Below are 11164 nucleotides of genomic sequence, written 5' to 3'. Positions count from 1 at the left end.
TCTTTTCCAGCCTTTTTCTTCTTTTTCCAAACTTTTTCCCATCTTTTCCAACCTTTTTCTTCTATTTCCAACCATTTTTCTTCATTTCCAACCTTATTTCTTCATTTCCAATCATTTTCTTCTTTCCAAACTTTTTTCTTCTTTTCCTCACTCTTTTCTTCTTTTTTCAACTTTTCTTCTTTAATTTCAGCCTTTTTTAATATACCATTGAGAATTTTGACTCGTAACCTTTGCCTTCAGTTATTGAACGGCACAAAAAAATGAGTAATTGGATTTGCCCTGAATGCATTGGAGCGAGGAGGAGGAGGAGGAGGAGGAGGAGGAGGAGGAGGAGGAGGAGGAGGAGGAGGAGGAGAAATAAGACGAGGAGAAAGAAGAGGAAGAGCAGGAAAAGGAGGAGGAGGAGGAGGAGGAGGAGGAGAAGGAAGAGGAGGAGGAGGAGGAGGAGAAATAGAAGGAGGAGAAAGAAGAGGAAGAGCAGAAAAGGAAGAGCAGGAAAAGGAGGAGGAGGAGGAGGAGGAGGAGGAGGAGGAGGAGGAGGAGGAGGAGGAGAAGGAAGAGGAAAAGGAGGAGGAGGTGGAGGAGAATGAGGAGGAGGAAAAAGAGAGAGAGGAGGAGGAGGAGGAGGAGGGGAAAGAAAAGTAGACATAGGAGGAGGAGCAGGAGGAGATGGAAGAGGAGGAGGAGGAGGAGGAGGAGGAGGAGAGTTAAATTTTGTCTTTTTTCTCGAATAAGGAACGTAATTTTGTTAACATCAGCTCATTTTCCTTCAGTAATTGGATGACATACTAATGTAAAGGTAGATACAGGCGTAATGGACTCTCTCTCTCTCTCTCTCTCTCTCTCTCTCTCTCTCTCTCTCTCTCTCTCTCTCTCTCAACCTCGTAGAATCAACAGTGAATGAATTAACTCTACATCAAACGAGTAAAAGTAGACTTGTTTATAAAGTAACGAGTTTTTCTTCTTTTTTCTTCATTTTTACGCTAATAATCCTGATAATCTTCGTGTTTTTGTATTGGTGACCAGACACAGTGGTGATTGACGTGTGTTGGTGCATTGTGGGAGTGCTTGGTGCGTGTAGATACTTGGCATTGTTTTTTTTTTCCTATTTTTTTTTTATGTAAGGAGTAAATTAGCCAAAGTCAACAAAAACATAAAGAAAACGGCCCACTTAGTTGTCAGTCCCCTTACAGGTTAGAGAGAGTTAGCCAAAAGAGAGAGATCAGTGTTTTGAGTTAATGTGTTGATTTTATTCATGTCTTATCACAAAAGGTAAATTTGATCGTGTTCATTGATTCTCTCTCTTATTCTTCCACAGGTGAGCGAGCAGTGAGTGCAGGTGTGTGTGTGTGTGTGTGTGTGTGGAGGTCATTAGCTCAGGTGATGTTCCCAGGTGTGTACTATTACTATTACTACTACGACTGCTACTACTACTATTATTATTTTTACTACTACTACTACTATTATTATTATTGGTACTCTTACTACTACTACTACTACTACTACTACTACTACTACTACTACCTTTACTATTACTACTACTAATATGATAATAGTAATAATAATAATGATATAATAATAATAATAATAATAATAATAATAATAATAAGTTCGTTGTATGTTGCTTTGTATACGAGAGAGAGAGAGAGAGAGAGAGAGAGAGAGAGAGAGAGAGAGAGAGAGAAAGGGAGAAAGAGAGACAGACATGACCTATGATTTGTTCTCTGTAATAATACGTAGTGTGAAATAATGGCTATGAATTACCGAGAAGAGAAGGAGGAAGAGGAGGAGGAGGAGGGGGATTAGGAGGAGGAGGAGGAGGAAAAGGAAAAGGAGAAGCAGCAAAGGAGGAGTACCAGCAGAGGAGGAGGAGGAGGGGGAAGGGGAAGAGGAGAAAGGAAATTGAATAAAAGAAGGAAGTAAATTTATATGATTAATGAAGTCAGTAAATTCGTTCTTTTGAGAAAAACGTTGACGATTAAGAAGAGAAAAGAAGAGAAATGACATGGCAGAGAGAGAGAGAGAGAGAGAGAGAGAGAGAGAGAGAGAGAGAGAGAGAGAGAGAAATTATTTACCACAAACAGACAGACAGACAGACAATCAGATATCGACGGAGTGACCTGTCATTCTATTTGTCTGCCTGTCTGTTTGTCTCTCTACCCATCTTTATGTCTATCTAGCTGTCTGTCTCTCTATCTATCTATGTATCTATCTATCTATCTATCTATCTATCTATCTATCTATCAGTCTGTCTGTCTGTCTGTCTGTCTGTCTGTCTGTTTTTCTGTCTAGTTATCTATCTATCTTTTTATTCATTCATTCATTCTTTCTTTCTTTCTTTCTTTCTTTCTTTTTTCTTTCATCTATCAATGTATCTGTCTGTCTGTGGGTCTGTCTGTCTGTTTATCTGTCTGCCTTCTTTCTGTACCACATTATAAGATTCATTTTAGTAAAAGAAGAGATACAAAAATAAAGATTAAAAAAAGGAAAGAAATGGAAAGAAAAGATAGAGAAAATGACAATCAAGATAACAAAAACAACATACAAATAGAATAATAGACAAAATATCTGGTAAATAAAAAATGAAGGATGAATAAGTAAAATTAATTGGATCTGGATGTGAGTTATGGTGAGGTGAGTGAGATGAATCAGTGATGATGATGAGTGATGAGATGAATGAGTGATGAGATGAGTGAGTGATGAGATGACTGAGTGATGAGATGAGTGATGAGACGACTGAGTGATGAGATGAGTATGTGATGAGATGAGTGATGAGATGAGTATGTGATGAGATGAGTGATGAGATGACTGAGTGATGAGATGAATGAGTGATGAGATGACTGAGTGAGTGATGAGATGAGTGATGAGATGACTGAGTGATGAGATGACTGAGTGATGAGGTGAGTGATGAGATGAGTATGTGATGAGATGAGTGATGAGATGAGTGAGTGATGAGATGAGTGATGAGACGACTGAGTGATGAGATGAGTGATGAGATGATGAGTGATGAGATGAGTGAGTGATGAGATGAGTGAGTGATGAGATGAGTGATGAGATGACTGAGTGAGGAGATGAGTGATGAGATGAGTGAGTGATGAGATGAGTGATGAGATGAGTGAGTGATGAGATGAATGAGTGATGAGATGACTGAGTGATGAGATGAGTATGTGATGAGATGAGTGAGTGATGAGATGAGTGAGTGAGTGATGAGATGAGTGATGAGATGAGTGAGTGATGAGATGACTGAGTGATGAGATGAGTATATGATAAGATGAGTGATGAGATGACTGAGTGATGAGATGAATGAGTGATGAGATGACTGAGTGATGAGATGAGTGAGTGATGAGATGACTGAGTGATGAGATGAATGAGTGATGAGATGACTGAGTGATGAGATGAGTGAGTGATGAGATGAATGAGTGATGAGATGAATGAGTGATGAGATGAATGAGTGATGAGATGACTGAGTGATGATATGAGTGAGTGATGAGATGAATGAGTGATGAGATGAGTGAGTGATGAGATGAGTGATGAGATGACTGAGTGATGATATGAGTGATGAGTGATGAGTGATGAGATGAGTGACTGAGTGATGAGATGAGTGAGTGATGAGATGACTGAGTGATGAGATGAATGAGTGATGAGATGAGTGACTGAGTGATGAGATGAATGAGTGATGAGATGAGTATGTGATGAGATGAGTGATGAGATGAGTGAGTGATGAGATGAGTGATGATATGACTGAGTGATGAGATGAGTGAGTGATGAGATGAGTGATGAGATGACTGAGTGATGAGATGAGTGAGTGATGAGATGAGTGAGTGATGAGATGAATGAGTGATGAGATGACTGAGTGATGAGATGAATGAGTGATGAGATGAATGAGTGATGAGATGAGTGAGTGATGAGATGAGTGATGAGATGAGTATGTGATGAGATGAGTGATGAGATGAGTGATGAGATGACTGAGTGATGAGATGAGTATGTGATGAGATGAGTGATGAGATGAGTGATGAGATGACTGAGTGATGAGATGAGTGAGTGATGAGATGAGTGATGAGATGAGATGAGTATGTGATGAGATGAGGTGAGTGATGAGATGAGGTGAGTGATGAGATGACTGAGTGATGAGATGAATGAGTGATGAGATGAGATGACTGATGAGATGAGATGAGTAACTGGATGAGTGGATGAGGTGAGTGATGAGATGAATCAGTGAATGAGATGAGTGAGTAATGAGATGAATGAATGATGAGATAACTGAATGATGAGATGAATAATTAGTGTTGAGATGAATGAGAGATGAGATGAGTGAGATGAATAAGTGACGTGATGAATGAATGAATAAATAAATGATAAAATGAATAAGTTACATTTTTATGGGAGAAAGGAAGGTGACCAAGAACAACAAAAAAAATAGAAAAAAAAATAGGCCTACTTGATTGCCAGTCCTCTAAAAGGTTGATAGAGTTAGCCAACAGTCTGAACAAAAGTAATGAGATGAATGAGGTGAATGAGTGTGCAGTGGTGAGTGATGGCGAGGGGTCTGTTCCCCCCTACCCCCTGGCAGTGAGTAAGGGGCATTATCCCCGGCTGAGTGATGAGCAGACGGTGAATACTGAATGAGTAATGAGGTAATGATAGGCTTAGAACGGTATCTGTTTTCTCTCTCTCTCTCTCTCTCTCTCTCTCTCTCTCTCTCTCTATTGATTTATCTTTGTATTTCTTCCGGCATCTATTTTTACTCTCACTCACTCACTCACTCACTCATTTCTTTCTTTCTTTCTTTCTTTTTATAAATTTTCTTCAATTTTAGAGTTTATCGTGATTTTTCTTTGTTTTCCTTTCATCCTTCCTTTTTTCCTTCCTTCCTTCCTTCTATCCTTCCCTCTTTTTATCATTCCTTCCTTCCTTCCTTCCTTCCCTCTTTCCTTTTTTCCTCCCTTTTCATTTTCTCTTTTCATTCTAGTCAGTCAGTCAGTTAGTCAATCAGTCAGAGATCCCCTTTCAGATTTCAGTCTTCGAAGTACATACACATAGACATACACAGACACACACACGAACGAACGAACAGACAGACAGACAGACAGAGAAAGATAGCGCTTGTAAATGTCATGTTTACGATGCTACCTCTTTAATCACAGAGAGAGAGAGAGAGAGAGAGAGAGAGAGAGAGAGAGAGAGAGAGTAAACTAAATTGAACAATGAACATAAATATTCCCTTGCTGGCTGATAACACACACACACACACACACACACACACACACACCAGTTTTGCTGTCACATGGAACTGAACTCTTGGCACGCTGTTACCAGGTGAACGAAACTACCTGAGTAAACACAAGGCTTTCTTCTTCCCCTCATCCCTATTCTGTCCAACTCCCTAATACAAGAGTTAACCAGCACTCTCAATCACTCTTAACATTTCTCTTGTAGACTGTGGAGGTCCCCGTCTGCTTCTGTATTTCCATCTTCCTACGATATTTATTTATTTTTTTTATTTATACCATGTGGGCTTTTCACGTGAATTTATGGGCTAAAGGAGATACTTTTTTGGGGGTATCTCCTATCTCAAAGCCCACCCGCTAGTGAGGAAGCCCAACCTACACTCGGACCGTTGACAGGATTCGAACCCGTGCGCTTGGAGACCCCTCGGACCTCAAAGCACACATAGTTCCACTGCACCACGACGTCTTTTAACCTCAGTACCATAACACGTTTTTCATATTCATTCTGCTTGCTATTTGGTGATTTTTTACAGCTTCAGATACTTGTGGGGGGATCGAAATAGTGAAGAGGGTGGCCATTAGTCTTCTGACCTCCATAGAACCTTCCTAATGTCAATAAAATCGCCCAGTCACACAAAAGCATATGATAAAAGTGCGTCCCAGTACTGAAAGGGTTAAAAGGGAGGTCTCAAGACATTTATCCCAGATTTTTGAGTCTCTTAATCTTTTAGGAAACTGGTAATCAAGTGGGCCTTTTTTTTTTTTTTTGTTGCCCTAGACCAGCTTCCCCTATTTCATAAAAAAAAAAATTTCACGCCTAGCTGGTAACACTGACTGCCTGAGAGAGAGAGAGAGAGAGAGAGAGAGAGAGGGTACAATACTTAATTACTTAGGGAGATTAATGAAGGAAAGAAGGGAGAGATGGAGGAAAGGAAGGAGAGAGAAAGTAGCAGTTTATAATTGTTTTTTTTTTCTTTAGTTTCCCTTGATCATTTTTCAAAGCACACCCTCGTTTTTTACCGTTTTCAAGTAATCATTTTGTCAATGTAGGTGGAAGAGAGAGAGGTGGAGAAGAGAGGAAGTATTTCTGGAGCTAAAGAACATGACTTCCGTTTTTTATGGAAGAAACCGGAAGGACAAATGTTGAAGATGTAGGGGAAACTTAAGCATATGTTGAGTTTGGGTGTATGTCATGGAGATGAGTAATTGAGAGATAGCAGAGATTAAGTGGAGAAGTGGAGGTGAGTGGAGGATATACTCTTAATCTCCTCAGTACCAGAACGCACTTTCTACTCATTTTTGTTACTATTTTTGTGATTTTATGCAGGTTCAGAAACATGTGTTGGGATTAGAATAGTGAAGACTCTGGTCATTAATCTTTTGGCCTCCATAGACCCTTCCTAATGCAAACAAAATCGTCTAATTACACCCAAAAATCAAGGTAAAAAAAGCGTCTCAGCATTGAAGGAGTTAACTCACTCTCACAGTCTCACTCTCTCTCTCTTACTCTCAATCTCACTCTCACTAATATCCATCTTAGATATAATTAATTGAAGAGAGAGAGAGAGAGAGAGAGAGAGAGAGAGAGAGAGAGAGAGAGAGAGAGAGAGAACACTTGAAAACAATTAGGAGGTTAGCGGAGACTTTAATTAATAGGGTGGTGGTTAATTGGACATTTCTTGCTTAATAGCCACGAACATTAGCAGTTATTGAAGCACTTACCGACCCTGCTTCGCCTCTGCCCTGTCCTGCTCCCCTAACCTACCTTGTTCTGCCTCTACCCTGCTCCTACCCTGCTTTCCTTCTGCTCTATTCTTACCCTGCCCTTACTCTGCCTTGGCCTGCCCTGCCCTGTTCTGCTCTGCCTCTGACCTGCTTCTACTCTGCTGGTACCCTGTCTTACTCCTACCCTGCCATGGCCTGTTCTTTTGCCTGCCTTCTTGTTGTTGTTGTTGTTGTTGTTGTTGTTGTTGTTCTTCTTCTTCTAGTGGGGCAGTGGTCAGCGTGAAGATCTGGGGAAAAAAAAAAGGAAAGGAATATGAAAGGAAAAATAATAATGCTACTTTGAATATGAAAGTTTGAAGAATATTGAAAGTTTGAGAATATTTAAATTGAAAATAAGAATAAAACCGACAAAAAAAAAATTAAATTACCTGTGATTAAAAGAAAAAAAATAACTCGATTAAAAAATATATCAAAGTTTTAGACGAAAAAAAAAAAAAAAAAATAACAATAAAGAAATAACAGTAACTACCATAAAAAAAACTGTAAGAAAATTAAATAAAGCAAAAAAAAAAATAAATAAATGAAATGAAAACTACTGGTATTTATTAATGAGTTTGTGAGTTAGCGGTCCAAATGGTGACAGTGTTCTCGTGAGCCTCATTGTGCCCCGCCTCACGTTCCGATGGATCAGAGGAGGAAACTGCTTATTGATTCCGAAACACAGAGGCGCCCGTGATTGGTGGAAAGAGGCGCCAATCAGCAGGTGTCGCCAATTAGTAGTGGTGGTGGTGGTGGTGGTGCCATGTAATATTTAAGTAATTGGTATGATTGTTAGTGGTGATGGTCGTGGTGGTGGTGATGGTGGCGCTGGGTGTAAATGTACATGGTTATTATACAAATGAACTAACTTATTTTTATTATATAGGATTATTATTTACTTTATTTGTTTAGTTTTTATTTATTTGTTTATGTAAGAAGGATAACAGGTCAAAGGCAACAAAAAGATTAAAAAAAAGAAAATGATCCACTAAGGTGCCAGTCCCCAAGCAGTAGGGGACTCCAAGGATCATATAGGAGTTATCATTTTTTTTTCTATTTATTTACGATTTTTAACTAATGACAACCTTTTCTTTATTGCTTTCCCTTTTCTGTAAGATGGAAAAGCTGGCCAAGGGTAACAAAAATATATATAAAAAAACCCACTTAGTTGCCAGTTCCCTGTTATCGATGTAGTTATTATTGTATTTATTTCTATTTTTATTTCCTCGTTTTGGCTAACTTCATCTTCACAAATAGTCTCTGAAAAGAACAGAAACTCATGAACAACAACAAAAACACTACTTAATACGAAATAACACTATAACATCAACCAAATAACTGAATAGCTTTACTGATGTGGTTGAAAGAGAGTTATGACCAGCGTGCCTCTAATAACAGGTAACAATGACCATCTTCCTTGTCATATCGATCTATTAAATATGTCAAAGCGACCCCTATAAATTTGCCACAGTGACCCCTTCAGTTCAGCTTCAAGCACAATTTTCTCTGGTGCTCGGCCGTTCGTTTTCTGTGTTGCATCAGTATACTCAATATTGATTCATTTGTTCATTCAAGGGCACTTTGACTCCTTTGAACGGGATTGTTTTCTCTCTCTGTTTCATCCTTTAATTCCCTGAACTTTTTACTTCCTTTGTCCTCCATTCCATTAAGCGAGTATGTGTTGTTGTTGTTTTCTTTCTTTCATCTTTGCAATATTATTTTCCGATGCTTTCCTTTCTTTTTTCTGTCAGTGTTGATATCATAGTTGTTTTGTTATTATTTTCTCTTGTTGTAGAGTCATTGGTAGTTGTTGTAGTGTCTGTTATAGCGTAGTGATGTTTGTACTAGGCTACATGCAGTAACACACTCTTGCTATGTTTTCACTGAATAACGAATATATTTTTTTTTCTTTTTTTTTTCTTTTCTAATACGGCTCAGTGATCAGTATGTAAATAGTAGTGTTTAGATGTGATTAATTGCAGTGTTATTGTGTACAGTAGTGATGATGTGATGCGATGAATGAAAATTAAAAATATACGTTCGTCTCGACTCGTCATGCAAAGAAAACGGGCGGCGGCGCACGATACCCTCCCAAGATTTGAATGAGAAACCTAAAGGAAAAATATTCTTAGGGATATTTTTTCATTGCATTTTCAGTTAAACTTGCAGATAACCAATCATAAATTAATATATGAATGTATTAAATATTCATTTAAAGAATATTTTGCCTCAAACATAATACCACTTTCCTTGATGAACACTTGGCGATGTGACACCAGCACGGTGACACCCGCGTCAGGTGGCTCGTGTGATTAATTGTGTGGTGCGCCATGCAGGCCGCGCGAGGAGTGCTGCTCAGGACCGTGATGCGCGTCGAACTCCTGTGGGAGTGGGAAGAATTGAAACAGGAGATACAGGTGAGGGGTGGGGGGCGCCGCGCCAGGTCAAATGTTGACTCGATACGTGTGCACAGCGAGGCGTCCGTGTGCAGCCTTACTGACGTGTTTCTGTCACTCTTGTCTTCCTCTCTATCTATCCATTTGATGAAGAAATAAATAAATGAAATATATATATATATATATATATATATATATATATATATATATATATATATATATATATATATATATATATATATATATATATATATATATATACACACACACACACACACACACACACACACACACACACACACACACACACACACACACACACACAATTTTTATTGTATGAGGGAAAAGCTGGCCAAGGGTAACATAAAAGAAATAAAGGCCCACTTAGCTGCAATATATATATATATATATATATATATATATATATATATATATATATATATATATATATATATATATATATATATATATATATATATATATATATATATATACACATATAAGGGTATAATATATGAAGTGTTAGGATGAGGGTGGAGGGTGACAGTGATGGATGATTCCTGTCAGGTCGTGGCGGCGCCTGGGTGTCCCTTCAGCAGGTCCCAGGCACAGCGCGCCCGCCCGCCCTCACACCAGCTGTGCATTGTTTGATGCATTTATTATTACTCATCATTTTAGTTGCTGGTGGTGGTGGTGGTGGTGGAGGTGGTGGTGGTGGTGGTGGTGTTAAGCATGGACTCAATATAAAACCTGAAGTGAAGATACTTGAAATCAAACAGTGTATTCTGTGTTTTCGTTTCCCCTATAATGGTGTAGCCTCGTGAACACACGTGCATCACCCTCGTTCTGCCGCAGCACACGGTGGTGCAGTGTGTCACACACACACACACACACACACACACACACACACACACACACACACACACACACACACACACACACACACACACTGTGCTATGCTGGGGAGTGTGGAGTGTGGCGTTATGACACTATGGACGTGTTTTTCCTCTTTTCTCTTTATTCATGTTTTATTTAGTTAGTTGTTTTTATTTATTTATTTAATGTGTATATTTCTTTACATCGGTACTTGTGATTCACACTCAAATGAAAAGACCATTGCGTGATGATACTGATTCAACAAAAATAGCAAGAAGAATGTGCAATGATTCAAGGCCAAGAACAACAGCAGCAGCAGCGGCAAGGTCAGGTGTCTGCTGCAGCGGCCTCGTGCCCCGCCACACGACGACGTCCGGGCGGAAACATTTGTCTGTCTTCCTGAAAACTTCTTTAGAGAATCATTGGCCTGTAATAATTGTCCAGCGCCGAGACGAGACGTGTTGTGCTGGGAGGGTGAATCTGTCATCCTTTGCGTCTGCCTATCTGTCTGCTTGTCTACGTATTTATGTCTTTATTTATCTAGACACTCAAATACATTCAAGAGTGGCTGGATAGATGACAAATTGATAGACAGATAGAGAAACATGATAGATACAGAGATAGAAAGGTAGATGGGCGGAAAGATAGATAGATATTTAAATAAATAGATAGATAGACAGATAAACAGGCAGACAGACAAATAGACAGAAAAGAATGATGAAGAGATATACAAATAGAAAGGCGGGAAGATAGATAGATGATAAACAGACAGACAGACAGATAGACAAAAAAAGATAGAGATATACAAAATGAAAGGCGGAAAGATAGATGTGTAGTTAGATAGATATACAGATAAATAGACAGACAGAGATACAGACATACAGACAAACAGACAGACAG

Source organism: Portunus trituberculatus, chromosome 21 (genome assembly GCF_017591435.1).
Source record: "Portunus trituberculatus isolate SZX2019 chromosome 21, ASM1759143v1, whole genome shotgun sequence".
Taxonomy (NCBI): Eukaryota; Metazoa; Arthropoda; class Malacostraca; order Decapoda; family Portunidae; genus Portunus; species Portunus trituberculatus.
The sequence above is the reverse complement of the archived record's forward strand: the minus strand, read 5'-3'. Positions refer to the sequence as shown.